Raw genomic sequence first — 26,585 nt, 5'->3', positions numbered from 1 at the left:
TGCATATAATTATGAGATATTTATTATACATTAATTTGAAGATACTTAAATTATATCCACTTCAGTAAAACCATAAGAAATCCATCTTCCTCATTTCCGCCCCATCAAATCTCATAAAAAATAAACAATAGACCAACTGTGAAGTATTAATGGAAATAAAGATTTAACATTGCCCTGATCTGCTTCGCTCAGCTCAGCTCCGAGCTGTGTGGCATTACACATTGTGAGCTATATTTCCTGTCCAAACATAAAATTATTTCATTCCTTGAATGAAGTCTTTAGGGCCAGCAACAATACTTTCCACTGCACTCAAGAGCCTCCATTTACTTGGATTTGATGGTGCAAATGGTTGCAGATGCAAAAGTAGCAGCAGCAGCAGAAACAGCTCATTGTGAAGTGCAGTGAAGCTAATGGAACAGATTACTGGTAATCAGATGAACACAACAAAGGACCATAAAACAGCTGGTACCGAATTGATGAGACTACTTATGTCCTATTTGTTCATATTTTTCTGTTACTCCTTGGTAAATGTTGGTAAAACAAATAGTAGGGGGATGAGATTTGGCATTTGAGAGATCTTACATTGGAAGGATATTGTTTTTGTAAGGGGGGAGGTTGAGGAGCAATTGTAACATCTAAGGGATTTTGTAGCACAATAGTTGTTCGTTTACAAGAGGCGCTATAGGAAAGGGTATAATTTTCAGCATTGGGTCGAAAGATTGAAGATGTTATTTAAACATTAAAGTGTCCACTTAATTTGTTTAATACCTTCCACCATATTATGCAGGGTACATTCATTGAGATAAAAGGCTAACATTTTAAATATGTGTGTATTTTGTCAGTAGACGGGTGAGTGGGTCCATATGGATCCACGTTTTCTTGAAGCCCTTAATTCACGTTACCCCTGTAGAAGATACTTGTCTACGTAGGCTGACCTTTTGGTAGAGCTCTCAAATAACACTACCGTCACATTGCATGTGTTTTGGCGGTTTTAAACATATTTTTGAAAAGAATTTGCTGTAGATTGGCAGTTAGTGTTCCCTATTTGTAGGAAATAACCTCGCCCAGATCTGTCCATATAGATCCAGGTTTAGGTGTAGTCGCCATATAACTGTACCCCTGATATTCGTTATTTTCTGTGACATTTTTTAATGGAATTATACCAAATTCTGTACTTGGAGCTCGTAATGGATACTACCTTAAGTGACAGAACATTTTTTATACAGGTCCATGGGCTATACGAAGACCCCACATAACCGAACTTCCCTATATTCAATATTTTAATGATTTTAGCGAAAAAGAATTCAAGTGAACCAGAATTATTTCAAACTTGGTAATAACAGTTTGTAGTGGGTGCTACAGCGTGTGTCAATAAATTGCCCATGCAGGCCAACGTCTTCGTATAGCACCCATATAACTCCTTATATTATTCACCGTAACTGCTTATATTACTCGTATTTGAGGTTCCTAATAGTTACTACAACTTGTGACAGAAAGTTTCCTATGCAGATCCAAGTCTTCGTATAGCCCCTATATAATCGGTCCTCCCTATATTCGGTATTTTGATGATTTTAGTGACATTATCGCCTGAATTGTATCGTATTTCGTATTTGAAGTTCCTAATAGGTACTATAACCTGTAACAGAAAATTGGCTATACAGGTCCACGTCTTCGTATAGCAACATATAATCGTACCTCCCTACATTCGGTATTTTGATGATTTTAGCAACATTATTCACCGGAATTGATTGAATTTCGTATTTGAGGTTCCCAATAGGTACTACAATCTGTGACAGAAAATTGGCCCAGGTCTTCGTACAGCCCCCATATAAACGAACCTCTCTATATTGGGTATTTTTATGATTTTAGCGACATTATCGGCTTTTGAGGTTCCTAATATGTACTACAACATGGACAGAAAATTGGCTATGCAGGTCCAGGTCTTCGTATAGCCCCCATGTAACCGAACCTTCCTATATTGGGTATTTTGATAATTTTAGCGACATTATCGGCAGGATTGTGTTATATTTCGTATTTGAAATTCCTAATAGGTACTATAGCCTGTGACAGAAATTTGGTTATGAAGGTCCAGGACTTCGTATAGCCCTCAGATATATGGGTACCTCCCCATATTCGGTATTTTTATTATTTTAGCTAAATTTGTGTCAAATTTCAATTTTGAAGTTCGTAACAGGTACTACAGCCTGTGACAATACAATTCCTATGCAGGTCCAGCTCTTCGTATAGCCCCCATATATCAGTACCTCCCCATTTTCGGTATTTTTATGATTTTAACAGAATTTTTATCGGATTTATTTATATATTTTTTTTTAATTTTCAAATGGTTTAGAGTATTCAAAGTTCGGCCGATGATTTATGCCACATCTATCAACGTATTTGTTCCAAATTTGATATTTGGAGCTCGTGATGAGTCCCACTTTATATGACAAAAAATTGCCTATGAACGTCCGCATTCATATAATGGTTCCAATATTTGTTTTTTTTTAATTTTCCAGGCATTCTTTGGCAGATGCTTGACAATACAGACCCACGTCGTTTTTAAAGCATTTTTTTCCAATTTTTTATTATTATTATTATTATTATTATTATTATTATTATTATTATTATTATTATTTTAATTATTATAATTATTAATATTATCTTTATAACTGTTACAATTATTTTGGGTTTAAATTGCTTATATTTAGCTAATTGCCCACATTTATATTTTCGAAGCCACCACAAAAATTATCCTTATGTATACTCTCAGAATATTTTGCCAACATTCTTTTGTGCTATTCAACTCATATTGTGGTTCATTTAAATAAATACTTTTGTAGCAAAGAACACATTCAGCCACAATATATTAACCACACTTATGGCAAAAGATGTTGCATGTATTATTGTGTAGATTCGTATTAGTTTTTTGTTGCATTACAAATTAAACAAAAATGTCCTTGAGGCTTTTGAGTTTAGTATTTTTCATATTCTCTATTTTTAAGGACGCAAAACGCATAGAAATCTCAAGGATATGCTACAAGAAATATGTATGCGAAGAAATAGACAAACGACAACAGCAGTGAGGAATATTGTATGGCAAAGGAATTGCAAAGACACATTTTCCTCAACTGTATTGGAAAACAGCCGCAGAACCCTTAGGCCCATCCTTTAGTAGAAATTTTTTCTAAATATTTCGATGTGAGTTTCTTTTTTACCAGTTTGGAACTCACTATATTGTACCATTCATCACCACGAAGTGGGGAGAGTAACTCAATTTGAATAAGACCTAAACATTTGTTGCATTGCGATATAATGACTTTAGATCATCTCTTATCGCGGCCAACATATGCCGTCAGTTCAAAAATCTAGTAATAATACCCAAGGTCATAAGGATTGGACTTAAGTTGCACATCTCCGAACTCGATCTAAATTTGATAGTGATATTGGGATGTACCAAATTCGGACCAAATCCGATACAATCTTCGAGAGCTATCGTAAGTACCAGTCTGCCAGATAGATAGGCAAACGAACGGACACCTCATATCGACTCCAAGTGACCTGAAATGTTTTTGGCCCAAAGAGACCTAGTGTCTAAAACCGCTATTTTTATTTGGCACATTTTAACGGTATCGAATGGTATATACAGGGTGAGATAAAAAAACCATTTCGTAACCATTCCTGTGTGGCGCCTACTGAGTGCGATGGTGCTGAGTCCTGTTAGAATGTCCAAGGTCTGCGGCCAAAATGTTTGCGTGTCCAAGGCTCTAATACGCCCTCCAGAATATTTTCGCTATAATATTCGGATTTGATCCCACCGTCGATTAATACGAGCGCGCCATCGGCTGTTATGGCGGCCCACACACACCATCGCCATGGCCGGCGCTTGAGTTCTGGTGGCCATCCGAAGGTGCACATTTTCGGATGACCCCTTTGGCAAGTAAACGCGATAATTTTGTTTGTTTAAAAATTGCTGGACAACGAATGTTTTCTCATCGGAAACAAAAAAAAAAAAAAAAAAAAAAAATCGGCAGTTCACCACTTTCGGCCAAGCGAAGCGACTCTTTTGAGTCTATTTTCTTTCTGTTGCGATGTAAGTTCTTGCACTTTTTGGAATTTCAATGGTTTTACCTCGAGCTCATTTTTCAATATTTGCCGAATGGAATATTGCGATATCTTCAGCTCACGAAACATTTTTTGGCCACTGCCACGTGGGTTTCGATCAAGTCGCTTCTTTACGTTTTGAACAATTTCTGATGATGTTGCTGTTTTCTTCCGGCCACTTCCTAGACGTCGGGCTACGCCTCCAGTATCACGGTAACGAGATGGCGGTGGTACGAGACACAAAAGGTTTATTCACACTTAAATGCTGGAGTGCTCTAACGATAGCCAGTTGTGGTTTTCCAGCGAAATATAACACACTATCATGCTTGAATTTCATAACAAAAAATTTTTTTCCTGGAAAATTCTCACAAAAATGATTTTGTTTGATTGTAAACAATATAATGAGCTGTTGCTGGAATAATTTTAACAGCTGTCGGTCGAGTGGTTTAGAAATGACAGCAGTCTGAAGTTGGTTTCGTGTGGCGAAACATTTTATGTATAGTGTTGGTATAGCCCCATACAACGGTACCTCCCAATATTCGATATTTTAGTTAAAATTGGTACTTGGAGTTAATAATGGGTTCTGGCCTTGTGACAGAACATTGACTATTTAGTTCCACGTTTTCTTAAAGCGATACCCACCGATATTCGGTATATTGATAATCCTAATCACATTAACCCACATAATTGTTTCAAATGTGGTATTTTAGAAGATTTTATAGATGAGAATCCTTGAAGTATAAGATTGCCTATAGAGGTTCCCGTTTTGGTATGGCCCTTTATAAGGGCCTCTCTCACTTTATGGTTTTTTGATAAATTTAACTGCATTATGCAAACGATCTTACTGGTATGTGAAGTTTAAAGTGAAACAAGCTTGAATTCAGATACTTTTTTATAAAAATATTTCCTCTGTCCCAGTGAAAGTTCGGTCCGGCAGAACTTTATGTTTTTTACCTGTTGTTTTTAAAAACAAAACTTTTTACATTCGACAAATTTAGTACTTTTTCCTAATTTGTTGTAAATATTCCGATAATTTCACTGTCCAATGGTTTCCCACTTAGGAAAGTATATATGGATCTTCCTATCTCGCCGAGCTGAGTCGATCTAGCTATGTATGTCCGTCCGTCCGTCTGTCCGTCTGTCCATGTTAATTTGTAATCACTCTACAGGTCGCAATTATAGTCCGATCTTCACGAAGTTCAGAATGAAGGTGGGGATAGGGTCAGAATAGAACCCTATTTCTTTTGGAGATGATCGCATAATATTTAGGGGTTAAAATGGAGCTAAAACTAAAAAAATCCTGATTTAGCAGTTGCTCTACAGGTCGCTATTATAAACCAATCGACGCGGAAGTTAGCATGGGGCTAGAGCTTAGGCCTGGACAGAAGCCTTCCAATTTTGATGGCCATCAGGTTATATTTAGTGGGTGAAAAAGTCTATGACATTTGAGTTAAATAAAATCAAATTTTCCATTAAACCGCGAATATTTTTAATCCCGACGAAATCACAAATAGACGAACAGGTCAATTCTGAACGTTACGTAGATGCCGATAGTAAATATTTCGGATATATATAACGAAATATATACAATGTGTATGTACAAAGAAAAGGGATGTTGGCTAGAATGCTTATATCTCAAGTATGGCTGGACCGATTTTGACAAATGTTGTCAATTCAGAATGACCTTTTGGCATAAAAGAATAAAATCTAAAAAAATCGCATAAAAATATGCCAATAATGATGTGTATATATAGATTTTTTAGTATTTTGTGACATATTTCAATTTTTCATATTTTTTATTGCATGCGATTTTTTTAATTTGACTTATAATATTAAAGTATATATATTTTTTTATATTATATATATATATATATATATATATATATATATATATATATATATATATATATATATATATATATATATATATATATATATATATATATATATTGCAATTATCATCAGATCCTCACGAAAAGGGTAGGGTTAGGCTCAGAATGGCTAGGCCTATTGTTTTCAAAGATGCCCACAGTATATTTTGGGGTTGAAATTGACCAACAAAACATATTCCTGATTTTGCAGCCGTAACAATACAAATAGAAACCAAACGATACAAAATCTCGCATGATGTTAGAGTTAAGGACTCTGGGTAGAATGGACCACTACTTTGTGTAAATAATACCAGCATTACTTACAGGCGATATCTGACAATAGCCAAATATCGTAGACAAGATAATCATATAGATGAGTCTAAATTTGGAAATTCAGAGGGGCCTCTTGCTTTTGGAGACGGTTCAAATGACCCAAAAACTGAAAAAACCTGATACACAATTGAAACCATTCGATAAGGACAGGGAAGAATTCTAGCATTTTTGCACAACAACTAACAACACGACATAGTTCGTAAATATTGGGCAAATGTCCCTGTTCAAAATGCGAAATTATTCTATTTCAACATTTTTTTCCTACAACTCAAATATCGTTCATACTTATTTTTCCGCACCATAACCAATCTTAAATAACTGTTTTCCAACTCTTTCTATTATTTTTCGGTCGGTTATTGGATTTTCAACTGCGAACTGAGCAGCATCAAACTTTGTTCGACGACTGGATAAAGAGCAACAACGTAACTCATAAACCATAATTTGGCTATGCTTCATTGAATGGCAATTGTTGGCAAAAGTTAATAAACTAAATTATGACATTTTGTAGTCGCTGTTTTTTTTTTCTCTTCTTCTTTTTGTTGGTGCCAATAATCTATGGAGCGCAACGCAGCGCAATGCGATGCTTCGACTTACATGAAACGCAAACATATGTTCGACACAAACTACGTGACCAAGTGTTGGTTGAGCGAAACGCCACAAATGACAAAAATAGAAAAATTGGATATTGGAACAGTTGTATCTGAATGATGGTGGTGATAATCTTTGTCGAACATAAATACATGTGTGGATTGAAAGTAGAAATCTTTAATTTTGAACATTATTTGTAATAGTAGTTTTTCCGAAAAAGGGGGAAATTGGGGCTGGATGAAATTTTTCAAAAAGATGTATTATAAATAGCATTTAACAGCACCAAACACACAAATACAGGGTTTGATGAAAAAACTGCAAACAACTTCAGACTGCTGTCATTTCTAAGCCACTCATCCGACAGCTGTTAAAATTATTCCAGTGACAGCTCATTATATGATTTACAAGCGTACAAAAGCATTTTGGTGAGAATTTTCCAGAAAAAAAGTTATTCGTAATGGAATTCAAGCTTAACAGTGTGATTTGGCTATCGTTGGAGCACTCCAGCATTTAAATGTAAATAAATCTTTTGTGCCTCGTACCATCGCTCGTTACCGTGATACTGGTAGCGTAGCCCGATGTTAAGGAAGTGGACGGAAGAAAAAAGCAACATCAGCAGAAATAGTTCGAAAAGTAAAGAAGCGACTTGATCGAAACCCGCGTCGCAGTGGCCGAAAAATGGATCGTGAGCTGAACATATCACAATATTCCCTCCGGCAAATATACTCGGGGTAATAGCTCGGGGTAAAGCCATTGAAATTCAAAAAAGTGCAAGAACTTACACCGCTACAGCAAGAAAATAGAATCAAAAGAGCTAAAGAGTTGCTTCGCCTGGCCGAAAATGGTGAACTGTCGAATTTGATTTTCTCCGATGAGAAAATATTCGTTGTCCAGCAGTTTTTAAACAAACTAAATGATCGCGTTTACTTGCCAAAGAGGTCTGCTGCAAATGTGCACCTTTAGTTGGCCACCAGAACTCAAGCGCCGACCATGGTGATGGCGTGGGCCGCCATAACAGCCGATGGTCGCTCTCCGCTCTTATTAACCGACCGTGGCATCAGAATAAATGCGGAATGTTATTGCGACAATATTCTGAAGGGTGTTTATAAATGCGTTGGGAACGCAAACATTTTGGCCGCAAACCTTATACATTCAAACAGAACTCAGCACCATTGCACTCAGCACGCGCCACCCAAGAATGGTTACAAAATGGGGTTCCTCGCTTTATTTCCAGCGCACAATGCCCACCAAAATATCCGGATACCAATCCGTGGACTATTGTGTCTGGAGTATTTTGGAAAGCAAGGTTGGTACTAAAATATACCAACGTTTCGATCACCGCAAGAGCAGAGCAATATTCGGGCAGCCTGTGACAGGTTCATTGGCCGTTTGAAGGCCATAATTCGTGCCAAGTTAATCAATTCGAACAAATCTAAACTTAATCTAAAATTTGATGCTCTTTCCGAAATTTTTTGCTTTAATTCAATAAAATTTAAAAAAAGTGTAGACATTATGGTGTTTGACTCTGTTGTATTTTTTTAACTCACCCTGTATAATAACACAAATTGTTAATATATTTGGTTTTTCCTGTGCCTAAAGATTACGCCTTGTGTTGTGTCTGTTTAATCAGCTTAACACAAACTTAAATTCCACAAGAGTCTGTTATAAACTGCTTCGTATTTCGCCCCTTTCTTGATGTATAAGACGACGGTGTAAATAATAAATTACTTATATACGTGACCCGATATCCAAGCATATAATATAAACACGACACACGTACGTATGTTTCAGGATATGTGTAGTTTTCATAAAATATTTCTCATCTAGACCAAAAAAGGAAAGATGACGTTATCTAAAAAGAACACTCTGTTATGTAATTTGCCGGTGTGTGAGGGTCCAAGCTTTATGCCCTTATAGTTAACCCCTCACTTCAGGTCTAGTGAACACAGCCTATGATTTGTGTGTATGAAAGTGAGATTCTGTCACGTAAAATCTCATTATCTGCTCATGCTGTTGCAGTTCACAGACTGACCTATAAATCAGTTGATTGTAAATTGAACTCAAGATGGTAGACAAATACGTAACAAAGAGGAGAATGAGTTGCGACAGTTCCAGTTACGTGCAATGCCAAAACTGTCTGAAGGCAAACGTAATTGGGGGGTTGTAAGGATTTGGACTGTTAAGTGTGGCTCCACTTGTTAATGTTAAAGAGAATTTTTATTAATCAGATGTTAATGAAAGAGACCTAAACGAAATTAATTTTTTAGATTTTCTCTTGAGATAGATTAAGAAAGAGATAGGATTTCGAAAACTGACTTTACTTTTATGTTTTGTTCCTTCCACAAACATAGTATGGAGGGTATACTAAGTTTGTCATTCCGCTTGTAACTCATCGATATAGTAATTTTAGACCCAACATAATATATATATTTTTGATCAGCGTAAAATTCTATGTCGATTCAGTCATGTCCGTCCTTCTGTTTTAATCACGCTAGAGACTACACGACTTGTGATAGGAAGTTAAAATTTTACATAGTTTTCTCTTTCGTCTGTAGTCAGATCAGGTTCGTAGATGAGGTATATCGGTTAACGTTTTCGTATAGCCCTCATATAATTGTACCTCGTCATATTCGGTATTTCGAGCATTTTATCCATATTTGTATACCCTCCACCTTGAAAAGAAGGGTATATTAACTTTGTCCTTCTGCTTGTAACATCCCTAAATATTCGTCATAGACCCCATAAAATACATATATTCATGATCAGCATAAAATTCTAAGTCGATTTAACACTGTCTGTCTATCTGTCCGTCTGTCTGTTGAAATCACGATACAGCCCACATTATTTAACGTAGAGCTTCAAAATTTGGCAGAACAATTTGTATTGTATTTAGGATGGTTGCTATTGAAAATGAGGTATATCGGTCTCCGATATCATCCCGATATTCGGAATTTCGATGATTTTGATATGTATGGAGTTCATAATGGATTCTATATCCTGCAACAGAACATTGTCTACATAGGTCCACGTTTTCTTATAGCCCCCATAAAAAAGTTTTTTCTGTTATTCGGTATATTGACGATCTAAGCCACATTTTCGAAGGAAGATATTTAATTGATATTGAGCAACTTCTGTTTAAGTCAACGTTTTTCTACAACCCTTATCCTGCCGATATTTGGTATTTTGATGACTGGTGCCAGCTATTTTACAGAATTGTTTGAAATTTGGATTGGATGTTACTAACAATAGAAGTGACGCATAGCCCTCTAATAGTGGAATATCGGCATTTGTAGACATGTATTTACGTGGGTAACTTTTCAAGCGGTGGAGAGTTTACAAACTTCGGCCAGCTTCTTTATTTGTTGGTGTTTATCTGTATTTTCCAATAAGCTAAAGCCCTCATCCATTTGGCTTCAGAGGCGGCCAGAACGTGCCTCAGCGACAAAACGGTTTAGATTCTAAGTCGCTTTGAACCAAATCTTATTTAGGACATTTGGGTTGTCCGTCCTAGGGTTGTTCGTTCATCCGTCTGGCTGGCTGATGTGCACGATAACTCTCGAAGGGCATATTCGATTTGGTGCAAACTTGGTACAATGTAATATTAATATCAAATTTACATCGAATTCGGAAATGGATAATACCAGTCCACTTCTTTTGGTACCTCACCAACAAAAGCTCAAAATTTGTAAAAAAATATTTTACTTTATGCATTGCGAAAAAATCATCCGATTTTGTAAAAACTTTTCAAGTCCCAATTCTTTGTCAGTGCTAGGTTAGGGGCGAAAATGTTCAATATCGGCACACTCCTTCAAATATCTCCCTCACAAAGGGTAAAAATTTGGAATACGTTTAACCCTTATAAAATGTGGAATAAGAGTCATATTGTCTTTAGATATCCCAATATTCCTATTGACACTGGTCAACTACTTCTGGTACCTCTCCCACAACGGGTCAATATTTTGAATAGCCATTAAGCTCCTTTGAATAGCTATGAAGCTCCATCAATTCCTTTCAAACTCGGCACATTTCAATATTTCTATCAACACAAGTTCTGTTGGAAAGATGATAGCTACCTCCTTTTGGTACCTATCTAAAATCTGCAATTCAATTTGCATTTTATAAAAATTTAGTTTATATGAAATTTGTAAGCTATGTGTGGGAGGGACCAGAAGTTTAAATTTTGAATTGTTCATCTTCCAAATTTTGACCCATTGTGGGAGTGGTACTAGAAGCAGGGATCCGTTCAGTCTGTACTTCATATCAGATCTTGCGTTAGTGCAATTTCAAAATAATCGGAATCATAATTCACATTTTATAAGAGCTATAATTAATCGAAATTTTGAGCCTTTGTGGTCGTGGTGCCAGAAAGAGAGGTCCAATATCTACCATATTCATTACAGATCTTTTATTATTAAAAACTTTAGGATGAGTCACATTTCAAAAGAATCGGAAGCTTATTTCTACTTTTATTAGGAATACAGTTATTAAAAATTTTGACCCGTTGTGGGGGAAGTACCAGAAGAAGAGAAACATTAAGATATGCCGAGTTTGAAACGAATCGAATGGTCATTTTGAGTTTTATGAACTTCATGGATATTTAAAATTTTGACCCGATGTGTGGGAGGTACCAAAATGTGTAGACCGACCTATCCCGTATTTACACCGGATTTTGTGTTGATATAAATATTGAAATGTGTTAAATTTAAAGACAATCTGACTTTTATTTCTCATTTTATAAGAGTTTTAATTGTTCCAAATGTTTATTCTTTATGGGGAGGTGCCAGAAGCAGTGGTTCGATATTGTCCATTTTCGTACGCGACTTATACTGGGACGACGGCAAAATACTGGGATTTGTATAGTTTTACGCAAAATCGCAAAATCCTTTCCTTTGAAAATATTGACCTTTTGTGTGTGGGGGGAGAAGGGGTGCTCCAAACTTTTTAAGTTTGACAATAGTTTTACGAGAGTTATCGTGCGCACCAGCCAGCCAGACAGACGGACGAATAGCCATAGATCGACTACAAACGGATTTGGATGAGGTACGTTTTGGTCGTATCAAATGATATGTACCCTCTCTAGCCATATGACCATATGACTGAAGGTATAAAAATGAGCTTCTAGTTCAGGTGGAATTTTTAAAGGCAAAAAATTAACCCAAATTGAATAGAAGCCTCGAAGATCACCGGGCAGTGATTGCTGCAGAAAAACGATCGTTTTTCTGGTCGGAATAAACCGGTCGAAAACATTCTGCTCAATTTCCTGCGATCATCTAAATACCTGTTTTACTACCATGTCTCTTTGTGCAAAATTTATGTTATTTGATCTTGCATGGCTTCACAACGCCATCTAAAGAAAAGCAAATAAAACAAACAAAAAATAAATCCATGTTTATGTCACCAATTGTCAAGAAATATAAAATGAAATTAGAAATAAATCCGCCAGACGTTAAGAATTCAAAGTAAAGTGCAAATGCTCACATAAAAACGACAACAACAACAACATACGTTCATAATACCTTGAACGTATGTACATGTATACATGTGTATGTGCTCAAATAGAAGCAAAGGATTTGGTTTACACACACACACACACATCAACATATGTGACGGGCTATAAGCGGCTGGGGGAATTTGTGGATATTGTTTTACATGAAACACGACAAACAGGATTAGTTTTAAACGTTTTAAAGGATTACGCGTTACATGCGCCATCGCGACAATGAAAATAACATTGAAAATTGCAAAGAGTGTTGTGTTTTGTTGCATGAGGGAAGGAATGTGTGAAAAACCTTCAGTACGGGTTGTAAATTCAGGACTTCAGAGGATAAATATTTGTTTTGCAATTTAGTTTCACAAAGCAAATTCTATGGAACTTAAATAGAATCAAAAGCAAAAAAAAAAAAAAAAAAAAAAAAAAACATCTCAGACCCCCCGAAGTATATATATTTTTGATCAGTATAAAATTCTATGTCGATTTAGCGATGTCCTTCCGTCTATCCCTCTGTCCTTCTATCCGTCTGTCTCTCTATGGAAATCACTGTAGCTTACAAACGAATTGATGTTTATTGATAACATTTTACTCAAATGTATATTATGTCTGCAGGACTTTTGACATTGCAAATGGGCCATGTAGGTCCACGTTTTGGTATAGCCCCCCTATAACGGTACCTTACGATATTCGGTATTTTGATGATTTTAGCGACATTATTCACCGAAATTGTGTCAAATTTGGTATTTGAAGTTCGCAATAGATACTACAGTCTAAGACAGAAAATTGTGTGTCCAGTTCCACGTTTTGGTATAGCCCCCATATAACGGTACCTCACGATATTCGGTATTTTGATGATTTTAGCGACATTATTCACCGGAATTCTTTCAAATTACGTATTTAGTGTTCGTAATGGGAACTACAGCCTATGACAAGGGATTGTCTGTGCAGGTCCATGTCTTCTTATAGCCCCTATATAACGGTACCTCCCGATATTCGGTACTTTGATGATTTTATCGTCTTTATTCACCGGAATTATTTCAAATTTGGTATTTGAACTTCGTAATGGATACTACAGCCTAAGACAGAAAATTGTCTTTGCAGTTCCACTTCTTCGTTTGGTCCCATATAACGGTAACTCACGATATTCGGTATTTTGATGATTTATTATTCACAATTTTGTTTTTTAAGTTTCACATTTGAATATTGTAATGGCTCATGACAAAAGTTACCTATGCAGGTCCATATCGTCCTATAGACCCTAATATAACAGCTACATTTGGTATTTTTATGATTTTACTAAATTTTTAACGAATTTTATTGTTTTTGAGAATTGCCAAAAGTGCCAAATGATTGAGGGTCTTCAAAGTTCGGCCCGTCCGACCTTACATCTTTTTTACTTAGCTTTTTCTTAATTTGTTATCCATGAAATGGCATTATAAAAATATATTATTCTTCGAAATAAAATTCATAACTTACTTTGTCCAACTTCCATTTTCCATAACTTTGTTTTCAAATAAGCCATCGAACTTTAAATTGGCCATGTTTCAAACGCATTAAAATACAATCTGTGAACATCTGCAAATAATGCATAGTCATCAAATATATTAAATGTTATTGCAAACGATTTTATTTTTAGATTCAAATGAGCAAAATCGATATTTGGCATTTGCAAAACAAATCTACATGTGTTGCGAGAAAAGTATTTGAATATACAGTCTGGGAATTGGAAAATCGGAAATTGGTTGCTTAATGGCAAGAGATTATAAAAATTTGTTTGAACGAAGTTCCTTATATATTTGGAATGACTTTTTTTTGTTATATTTCCAATTATTTAATGTCTAAATTCTGCATTAAAAAAAAATAAAATAAATAAAATCAATAAAAATTTCCTAGAACTTGTATCTTCGCAATTTTGGAAAATAATCTTTTAAAAATGTGACTCGAAAATATTTTAATGTAATTTTTAAGAAAATAAAAAAACATCCTTCTTTCTTCCAAATATGTGAGGTTTATTTTCCTGGTTTCCAAAATTTGTGTATATATTTATTTTCCACCTTGTTACTTTGTCTTTCCATGTTCTCTTCTTATGTCATATCTGCAAAAAAGTGATGGCCGAACGAAAGCAAAACATTTGTTGGGAGTGAAAAAGTTTGTTGGGAGTGCAACTCAACCGTTGGAGACTCATCCTTAACTGTGATGGATGCCATGTCCATTTTGAGCAAACGTTTGCATATTAGCCAAGATAAATCTTGTCATGACAATTTATTGTGACAGACAAATTTTGTTAGAGTAAAATTAGATAGCTCTCATGCAACCACAACAACGATAGAGACAATGTCCGAAGGAACATTCTAAATGGGATGTGGGAAGTGGATTAAAAAAAATTGTAAACATAGAAAAAGGTCTTTTGACTGAAGAGAGTACATAGTCTCTGCGTTACCTTTTGAAACAACGTCTGCTGAGGGAAAATGAAAGGTCTTTTCTGGAAAATGAAAAGTCTTGCCTAGACGATGAAAGGTCTTGCTTGGCATTGAAAAAACCCAAAGGACAGATTCGCCTTGAATCGAACTCCCAAGAAATAGCGGTATGGATTTTTTCAAATCAATTGAGAATTTTTTGTTAAATATTGCGTCCTTCTAATTCGATTACGTTTATGTCCTTATTATTGATTTCTGGCCAAAAATCCAGAATCTCTTAAGTTTTTTTAATATTTATGTTTGCAAATAATCCAATTTATAAGTGCTTCTGGCCAAAAACCAAGAGTTTACTTTTTAAGACCTCCGGATAAACATTCCTGAATTGTGTGGACCAAGTGGCCACAAATCCTTAACTTTAATTCGAAACATTTTTTAATATCTCTGACCAAAATCGTGGATATGTAAACAACTTCCAGATCGTTTTTTATCAAAAACCCTCTGACCAAAATTTTTAACATTTAAAGAATATCTTAAAAGTAAAATCGTGGATTTTTAGGGGAAAAAATTGAGGACATGCTAAAAAAAGTAATATGTAAAGTATGTATTTGCTGATTGGCGAAGGGAATGGTCACTTGGCTTTTTCAGCTTTTTGATATGAAAACTTTTGGTGAAAAGCAAACTCTATAAATGTCGATCATTCACATGTGAATGAGAATCACACTCATTTTTTGCCTTTTGAAAAATGTGTGGATTAAATTATATTGGAACTATAAGCAACAATGTTTTAAAATCTGTTAAACTGTAAATTCTCCAAAACTGAATTTATTTTATTTTATTTTATTTTTTTTTTTTTTGAAACTACTGACCATAAATTAAAAAAGTGTCGAAAATTGAACATATTTCGCAAGTTGGGAATCAAACAACAAAACAATTTTTTTTCGTTTACCCTTATTAAAAACCTGTAGTTGTAAAAACCAATTTGAAGATATCCTGACTAGGAATTGTGGAGTTATAAAGCATTATTTTTTCTTGAATATGCCGATGAAAGGTCTTGGTGTTTCAACCCAATTTTTTAAAAACATTTAAGAACCTCCTAGCCCCAAAAGGATAAATATTCAAATAAAAATTCTTGCGAAGTTCTCGATGCAAATGTATAGTTTTTTTTTATCATATTTTGAGGAACATTCTGATCTTTTCAGTAACAATTTTCAATGGGTTTCCGTGCAAAAAATCGAAAATACTTCAATAACAATATTCCAGGACCTAATACGCAAAAGCTCTAAATTCTAAAGAAATAACTATCAAGGACCTCCTTGTCCGTGAAATTGTGGAAAAAATGGCATCGCGACCAAAAATATTGGAATTTGACGACAGGAAATGAGTACATCGTCACGAAAAATTGTGGACGTTTTATTAAAATATCCCAAGAACTTTATGACCAAAAGGGGGGAAGTTTTTAAGAAAAACAAAGGGATACCTTGACTAGAAATCACGAACTTCTATTAAAAAATAGTATATTCTGTCCAAATATTTTGGAATAATAAAAAATTTTCAAGAATCTGTTTCTAAAATGAATATCTAACACAAAAATTAAAATTTCATATTTTACAGGCAATAATTTTTTTGGAAAAAAATTGTGGACACATAAAAACAATTTGAAGGACCACCTGGCTAAAAATTGTGGAGTTAAAAGAACCACATTCTCGTACAATATCATCTATTAAGGAAAAAAATTATATAATATCCTTGCCAAAAGTCTGGGATTTTTAAAAATTTCCTGAGCAAGAATTAAAAAAATTTTTGGAAAAAGATTTTAAGAAACATTTTTAGGTCAATTATAAATTTTTGGAAAAAAGTAAGGGTCACCTGATCAAAAATCAATTAAATCCCACAGGGGTCCAGTAGAAAGCAGCTAAGTTCGGCCGGACAGAACTTTATACCATCCACCATTTGGAAGAAACTTGAAAGTTAAAAAAAAATCCGTTGAAAAATACCGCTCAAATGAAAACCGTAAAATGGGGGCTGTACGAAGACTTGGTCCTGGCATAGGCAGTAGTAACGGTCCCAAACTTTATATAATTTTTAGACAAATTAAAAAAAACTGTGGCAAAAACCATCTATATAACGATTATAGAGAGGTATCGTTATATGGGGGCAATTCCTAAACGTGGTTCGATATATCTGATTTTCATTACCAAACATCCTAGACACAATACAAATTGTTCCGCCAAATGTTTAAGCCCTATGAAATGACAAAGTTAATGTACCCTCCTTTTCAAGGTGAAGGGTATAAAAATGTTATCTAGCTTTTCATGGCACAATTCGCGGATATTTATATAAATGTTTTCAAAGTATAATCCTACCAAATAACGTCATTAAGCCCATAACCGTTTATTTTTGAAGAAAAAAATATTTCGTTGTGCAAAAATTATGTTTATGAAAAAAATCCAAGATATCTTAGCCTGCAATCATGCTTGTAAGATAAGATGCTCCTGACAAAAAATCTTGTTAGCTTTTAAGGATCTGGTCAATCTTTTTAAGGATCTGGTCAAAAGTTGTGGATTATCTTAATGACTCTATTGTCAAAAATTATAAACTTTTTAAGACAATACATAAAGTAATACTGGAATAAATTCCGGAGTGATGATAAGAGGCTTGGGGTCTCTAACACAAAATAAAGAGGCAGCAATTATTCAAGAGATTCTTGGATAAAAACTGATATTTTTCATTTTTTACGAACATCCTGGAAAAAAATCGTGTGTTATTATATATGTTCGTATATACATGGTCGTAGGTCAAGGGTACATATGTGTTGGCAAAATGACTGATAGTTTTTGAATTGTTATAAAACATTTCAGTTTCGAATATTATATTCAACTTTCACTTGTTGTATTTAAAAATAAAGCACATTTTTACCTCCAGTTAACGATACTGAAATAGTCGTAAACTTAAAATTCAAGTGAAATATGCTACCAGAACAGATGAACGCAAAACAAAAAACCTTCTCACATCCGAGAATGTCTAGAGAAATGCTAAAAACATTCGCATATAAAAGTACACAACAAAGGAGCTTCAGTCAACTTCATTTCATTTCTGATAGCTTTGGTCTCAGCTGCTTTTGTTTGACAATCAAAACTTTTTTCTTCGGTTGACGTAAGTTTTTTCTTTTCGTCTATGAATTGCAATGGGTTTTACTTTTCTTCCGTACTTCTCTCCGTTTTAATTTGTTGTTTTGGGATGCTTCATCAACAGATAGTTTTTCTGTTGTTCTCCGTTTGAAAAAAAGTGAAAGGCGTGTAAGTTCGTAGAACAAGAAAGTCATATTTTGAGATGGGTCGGTCGGTGTGACTGTTTTCGGTTCTGAGAACAGCTGAAGGTTTTTTTCTGTTCCGTCGAAGTGACCATGAGGTTCAGAGGACATTTTGGACTTGCGAGTAATTTAGTAAAAGTTGGAAAAAAATTAGAATATTTGTATACAAGATTTCTTAAAGTATTATTCTTTTCCTTCTTATTATATATTTGCATTATAATTATTAAATTTTCTTAGATTTATTTGTGGCAATTTATTTGGCAATATTTTGACAGAACTAAATGATTAGTATGTAGTTACATATGCGGATTATTTAGAGAATACTATCCCCATTACCTTGAGTTATCACTACAATTTAATGCTTCATGGAGATATTTATCTTTTTATTTTATTTTACATACACCATATATACACGTGTATATACGGACAAATGTTGGCTAGCAATCTTGTTCGAGTAGTCACTGACCTCCATTTTAATGCTATCTATACAAATGCTTGTGTCTCTCAGCCATGTACTATTTAGCACGCTTCATGAATTTCCCATTTTTCCAATTCCTTTTTTTTTTTTGTTTTTTGAAAACCAATGATGCTTATGTGACCATTGCGGTCACGATTGTGCGTGGGTAAATTTACGAATCGAGCGCAGCACTAAAAAGAGGCTATAACAAATAATGGTATTCTCAACGATTAATAGCATATATTACGAGTTAAAACCGAATGGTAAGGCATGGACGAAGAAAATGGATGCAAGATGTGCTTGCTGATTATTCGAACTCCTACGTCACCGGGGATTTTGTATATTCAGATTTTACAGTGGTTACGAAAAATATTTAAAAATGCATATATTACTTATATAATTTACATTGTCAATCATACCGAAAAAATTAGTCTTATTGAAAAATTATTTCTCGAAGTGAGCTATTATAGACCTAAGGAGATGACACTGAATATTGAAATATATTCAGACAACCAAACAGTATGGGGCAATTTCGCCATTATTTAAGCGGCTCATAAGACATATTAGATGCTATTGTATTGCCAAGACTTTATTCTTCGTTCATTTGTCTATTTTTTGTTACATTTATCGAAGGTCAATACATATATTTATGGTCCATCAATGGAACGAGACAATAGTTTATCCCTGAAAAATTACTACTTCCTTTTCTTTTAATTGTTGACCTACAATTTTATTTGATAGCAGAAACCTTTTTGGCCGTATAAAATGTTTAATACCCTCTGTACCCATATGTTTGCCCTGTTTGCTCTGTACCCATATGTAGCCCCAACTCAATCTGGTAATAAACGCTACCTGTACTTTTTTTTACGAAAAATACATGTCAGATGACGGACATGCATACATCGACTCAGAATGTAAATCTATGAAAATCATCATTCCAAATTTCAAGTTTGAAAAAATTGTGACTGGTGATTAGGGCGGGGACAGACTTCAGAAAATGTTTGCCATGAGTAAATATTGAAATACTTCTTTTTCAAGCTGAAAACTAAGTACAAAATTTTTACTTTACCTCAATTTATTCGGAGGATATATCCCATTATTTCCTCAAATTCTGAATTAGTACAATTTTTTTTTCGAAAATTTTGAGTCAACTTCATCTTATACAGCGGATCTGGCCGCTGGGAACACCAATTCCCGAAAATCTAAAAACACTTTTCGAATTAGAAAGGGGAAAAAAATAAACAGTACTAATCTGATTACAAATTCATTATTTTAAAAAGCGTATGTCAGTTGAAACAGCTTGTTATTCTTTGGCAACAAATATGTGGTTATATATAGTAGGTTAGTAATCCGACTTGTAATGAGTTTTTTTTTTTTTTTTTGGTACTGATTATCTGAGACTAAATGCGAAAATATATCCCTTCTTAACTCTTGCCTTAAAAACCAATGCCATACATTTCTCTTTCATGGATGAATATTTTAATCAGAATAAAATTCTCACTCTTTATTTCGATATAACCTTCAATCTTCTCTTGTCCAGGCTATTTTGTTTATTTGTTTATTATTATTATTATTTTTTTTTTTTTTTTTGAAAATTCTAGTTGTTAGAATAATTCTGAAATTAATAAAAAATTTAAAAAATCCTCTTAAAAATGTGGAATGTAGATTCATGTTTTCAAAAAAAAAAAAAAAAAAAAAAAAAAAAAACATAAAACGTCGTATCCCATTTATTTGCATTTTAAAGTTCTTGAGATCAGTACATTTTTTTAACAATAAAAAATATATATGCACCAAATCTCCCCTACTGTCCCTCTATTACATTCACACATCTCAAGTGCATGCAATAAAATGAATTGAAAACAAATCCATGTAAGATTCCAACTGACAGATGTAAAAAAAAATCTATAGTTGTCTATACATATGTATAGATTAAAGTCAATTGTATGAAATTGATTACTATTCGAATTCGACTGAATGTACATGTGTATGTATAACGCACACACACCAACACACACACACATTTCCCCACATTCATGACCATTGTTTCTTTGCCATGATACAAATGTTATTTAACAGCCAGCCGTTGTTGCATTTCTAAATTTCTTCTCACGTGTAATTAATCTAAAATTGATGGCAGTACTTGCAGCAAGTTCAATCTATTGATGGACAAAATGAAACATGAACAACTGCATGTTCAAAATTGATTGTCGTTCGTTTGCCTTTTTTTCAACGATGTGTTTTGTATTTTTTTTCGTTTTTTTTTTTTTTTGAGTTGCCCTGCAACATTCATTCGCTTGTGAAGAGAGAGATTTCATCCAATTCGAATTGAATTTGGGATCATTGAATTGTTGCTATTTTTTTGTTTTGTTGCCATTTTTACGTTTGTATCATTTCGTTTTGTTGTTGTGTTCTGCTGCTATACTCTTCGCCATTCACCGAAGATAGATGATGAAATTGTCCAATTGTTTGTCCTTTTTAACATCGTTCACTTATTGCTTGTATTTGCCATGTGGCATGAAATCGAAGTCGAAACATTTTTATGACCATTTGGCTTTGTGTTTGTGTGAGTGTGTCCGTGCATGTGTCACATAAATTGTTGTTCTTCTCGGCCATTTGTGAACTTTAAGTGAAAAACAAATTAAAAAAATAAAATCCTTAAAAAATGCTGTTACATTTTAAAAATATCGAATATTGCCGTTATATTGGGATCTACACGACGTGGACCTACATAGGCATTGTATGCCACTAGAATATGGTAATTCAAATTCGAAACTTGAAATAAACGGTGAATAATGCAGCTAAAATCATCAAAATATCGTATATAGGGAGGTACCATTATAGCGGAGCTGTGCGAAGACCTGGACCAGCATAGACAATTTTCTGTCACAGGCTATTGCATCCATTACTAACGTCAAATACGATATCTCAAACAATTTCGGAGGGTATTGTACCTAAACTCCTCAAAATACCGAATATAGGGAGGTACTGGTATGTGGGGCTTACACGAAGACCTGGACCTGCATACACAATTTTCTGTCACAGACAGTAGTTCCCATTACGAACTCTAAATACGTAATTTGAAATAATTGCGGTGAATAAAATAAAAAATCGTGGTATGGATTAAAGAGTTTTAAGTGCATCAGTTTCCGTGATTTCATTGCATATATTTCATATCACTCATACGCTGCGTTTTCATAAAGAGTGGCTGAACTCTAACTACAGTATCTTGTACACTAACACCTTGAAATATTAATTTTAGACCCTCAAAGTATAAATTATTGATCGGCGTATTACTCTGTTTTGATTTAGCTAAATTCGTCATTCCCTCTTTCTGTCCGTCTGTGGAAATAACTCTAAGCACCGAACGATGTGAAGTAGGTTGATTAAGTTTTACTCAGATGCGTTTTAGGTCTGCAGCACTTTTGGTATTGAGAATGGGCTATAAATATCCACATTTTGGTATAGGCCCCATATATCTGCCCCGACGATTTTTTTTGTTGAGTCACAATTTTAGACCGAATTTGCTGTAAATTGGGTTTTTTTCCAGTTTGTTGGAAATCTCCTTGCATAGAACATTTCATATAGTTCTAATTTTTGGGTATAGTTCTCATATAACTGTACCTTCAAATATTCGATATTTTGAACATTGTTACACTTTTCTCTAAATCGTTTGACAGAAAATGTCCTGTACGGATCAAAGCCTTCGTAAAGCCCCCATTCAACGGTAGCTCCCATTAATCGTATTTAAAGGATTTTACCTACGAATTATCTCGAATTTGGTATTTGAGGTTCGTAATAGGTTATATGCAGAAGGCCTCATATAACTGTACCTTTAGATATTTGGTATTTAGATGATTTGTGCTTCAATTTTCACCGGAATTCTTTCAAATTTGGAATTTGGAGTATGTAAAGGGTACTATCCTCTATGACAGACATTTTCCTATACCAATTCACGTCATCGAATAGGCCCCTAACACCAATCCCTATCAATATTCGGTCTTTTTACCATATAGCTACACTTTTCACAGGAATTATTTCAAGCTCGGAGTTCGCAATGGGTACTAATTCCTATGACAGAAAATTGCATTCACAAATTCACGCCCTCGTATAGGCCCCATATAACGGAATCTCTCAATTTTCGGTATTGTGATGATTTTTTATGAGAATTATGTTAAACTTAGTTTTTGCAGTTCTACATCAAATAATTGGCTGTGGAGGTCCAGGTTTTCGTATAGCGTCATATAACTGTAACACCTGATAATCGGAATTTTTTTAAATTATAACGTTATTTTTGAACGATTTTATTTTTAAACTTTGGCAAGTTCTTTTCAAACTCTGGAGGGTATTCAAGGGTCAGTCCGGTCGAATTTTGCTGCTTTTTTTACTTCTTCTTATTTGAAAGTAAAATCCTTCTGGTTAATAACGTAAAATGACTTAATTCAAATAGCTGCTTCGGCTGTCCATGTAGTATCCTGCACGATCGGTCCCATTTTTAGGCACATTATCGATTGTGTGCAGCTGTATTTCAGCAATAGCTTCATGAAAATAGTCATTTAAAGCATCAATTGTTTGTGACTTGTCGGCGTAAAACTAACCTTTGACGGCACCTAACTTATAATATTTCCAGAGGTGTCAAATTGCAGCTTCGAAGTGGCCAACAAAAACAGGTCGCAAAACATCGAGTGTAGCTAAGGCTCTGTGAAACGTAGCGTTGTGCTGTTGAAAATAAATGTTGTCAATATCCTCCTCTTCAGTGTTTGTGAACAAAAATTCATTCAGCATGGCTAAAGGTAATGACCACTCCTTGTTCACTGTAAGAGGGCCAATTATCCATCTGTGCTAAAATCCGCACCAAACAATGACTCTTTTTGGATACATCGGTTTTTGTCGATCTCAGAAATCGGTTTAAGCATCGTAAAACTACAAGCTTGGATTAAATCAAATACTCCCAAATATGGACCAAATAAACATCTACTTTTAACCACAAAACCAGTGATATCGGTTGGAGAACGTAACTTAAGTTTTCAAAACCAACACCATATCAACACAGTTTGTACATTGAAAACATTAGTTGGAAATATGTGGCAAGGATCATTAAAATACCGAATATACAGGAATAACAGGTCCCACTGTTGTCTTGAAACCGTGGACCAATTTTGACACCGGCTGAAGAACCCATTATGAACTACAAATAACAATTTAAAAAAAATCGTTAGAAAATATGGTTTAAATCGTCATGATATCGAATATCCGAAAAAATCGTTATATGGGTGCTTTAGCAAAGGGGACAATTCTCAGCCACCAGATGCAAATCCAGTTAAATAATCTTAATGCGATTTTAGAACAATTCCGTCGAATAACAAAATACCGAATATCGAGAGATATGGGGACTTCAATAGACACACAGATATACTTCTACTTTATGGGGCCCGCGACGTAAATTTAGAGGGGTTAATATACACATCCTTCCAGGGTATAAGAAAGGGTGAAGGGTATAAAAAAGGTATATATTTTTATTTTTTGAATAAAGGTAGTCATACTAAAAGACTACTACAACTACAATAAGCTTAGAGTAAGAAGAAAAGAAATGTTCACACACTGTCATATTGGCAGTTATTTCACTTTCAACTACAGACTAATGCAAACTGGACTTGCCCTTTGACTATAAGCCATATCTAATATTACAAAGTGTCGAAATGTCAATCGCAATTGAACTAACCCAGAAAGCCTCTTTATGCTATTTATTCAACATGTCATTCGAACTGTCAAATGCATGGTGAGGTCAGCAAAAAAAAAAAAATGCAATTGTAAACCATTATTTTGAAGTATGTGGTAGAGGCAAATCTATTGAAGTGGTTTGGAAATTGATTTGGAATTTGAATTTGGAACATTTCAAATGGTAAACAAATGAAATATTTCAAAGGCTGTCATAAACTGGCAGAAGTCAGATTTACAAAAATAGCTTTGAAGTGGTTGAATATAGTTCTAGGTAATCTTTACTGATCCATTCCGAAATTTTTAGTATCCAAGTCGGTTATAGAGTAAATATGAACAAATAAAAATGAGGCTTAGTTCGGTCAGGCCGAACTTTAATTACCTTTCCCCATTTGGAAGGACCTTGCAAAATTGAAAAAAAAAATCTGTTGAAAAATTCAGCTGTAATTTTAAAAAATTCGAATATCAGGTGTTACTGTTATATGGGGCCATACGAAAATATGAACCACAGCAGTCAATTATCTAATATAAAAGGTTTCATATAATTCGGTAGCAAATAGCCTCAAAATGCCATATATTTGGAGGTACCGATATATGGAGGCCTAATGAAGACTTGAATCTGGCTATTTTTGTCATAGAAAGCAATGGATACTGGAAAATAAAATTCCAAAATTTAAATAATTCTGGATAAAGTGGAGCTAAAATCACCAAAAACGCAGAATACAGGGGGTACCGTTGTATGGGCGCTGTACGATAATATGTAGCCTCTGTAGCCAAGTTTGAGATAATTCTGTTGAAAAACGTAGCCAAAATCCTTAAAGTACTGAATGTAGGGGATTAAGGTTATATGCGGGTTATACAAAAACGTGACGCTGTATAAGAATTTGTCTATCATTAAACATGGTATTCATTACAAACTTAAAACGAACAATTTTATGCAATTCCGATGAAAATGTGACACAACTCATCAAAATACCGAATAAAGGGGATATTTTTACAAGTATCTACATGGACGTTTCTTCAAAATAGGGAAAAAATATCGACAACTTACAGCATTTTTTTTTTTCAAAATATGACTAAAACCACCAAAACACCTTAAATCAGACGGAACTGTTATGGGGGCTTTTATCAAAATATTACCCCTTTTCAATATCACAATTTCTATGGACCTAAAATACATCTCAACAAAATTTTATCAACACAGACAGACGGGCTGATGAAAAATATATATACTATGTGGACTCTAGAAAGGCTTTCGAGGAGTTACAAGCGGAATGACAAACTTAATATACCTTCTATAGTGTGGTGGATGGTATACAAATATAAGAGCATGCATTCAAAGTCGTTTCCGTGGTTGAAAGTCGATAAACCAACACCACCACTGTGTTCAAGAATAAACAAAGTACACGTTTCATTCTAAAATTTGTATCTGCACTTCTTCGTAGCTTAAGTCATCCCCTGTTGCACACAAAATACGTCCCCCCTGTTTTCCATGGGGATTAAAGTCTTGAAAGTTCAACCATACTATTTGCATAGATTTGTATCACAGCCAGAAAGTAAATCGTCCAAGCAACCAGTAGTCTTCCGTAATAATCTGTGAAAAGATTACAAAAAGTTATAAAAGTTTTCAAACACTCCGTTCTACCTTTCTATCTAATCCAATTGAACTTTATTGGCATTGAAGCGATAAAACAATAAAACAAACATTAAAAGTATGCCACTGAAACATTGTCTTTATGCAGTTTGTGAAAAATAAAATTGCAAGTTCTGTATTTTAAAATATCTTAAGTTTGAGAATATATGTAGGTAAAAATTGAAAGAAAAAAAATTTTCAAGTGAATCATTGGCATTTTGTATTCAAATGACTTAAGAGCCGAAAACTTGGTATTCAGAATTTAACAACTCAAATATATGTACACTCATAACGTATAAGTAATGCATATTTTTTAGGTATTACTTAAGTTATTTTAAGCAAAAAATAGTGGAAATATATATATTTTTTTTTTAATTCTCCACCAAAAAATTGTGGTATTTTCAATTCTCGTTCTGTTTCACCAGTATGTACAGTTTATACATCCACTACCTGAACCCTGTAAGCTTCGCTACCCATTTGATATGATATTTTTTGGTTTGAAAAACGAATCAAACAAATTCAAAAATTTAGAAAACGTAATTATTGTAATACTTTAATGCGTAAACATACAAATAGCTCGGTCTACCAAGCGTAACGAGTCAGGAACACTGACCATAAGAGAAGCAGGACCATGCCAAATTTAGTCCGCATAGACGAAGGGTTTGTCCT

Source organism: Musca domestica, unplaced genomic scaffold (assembly GCF_030504385.1).
Source record: "Musca domestica strain aabys unplaced genomic scaffold, Musca_domestica.polishedcontigs.V.1.1 15, whole genome shotgun sequence".
Lineage (NCBI taxonomy): Eukaryota > Metazoa > Arthropoda > Insecta > Diptera > Muscidae > Musca > Musca domestica.
The sequence above is the reverse complement of the archived record's forward strand: the minus strand, read 5'-3'. Positions refer to the sequence as shown.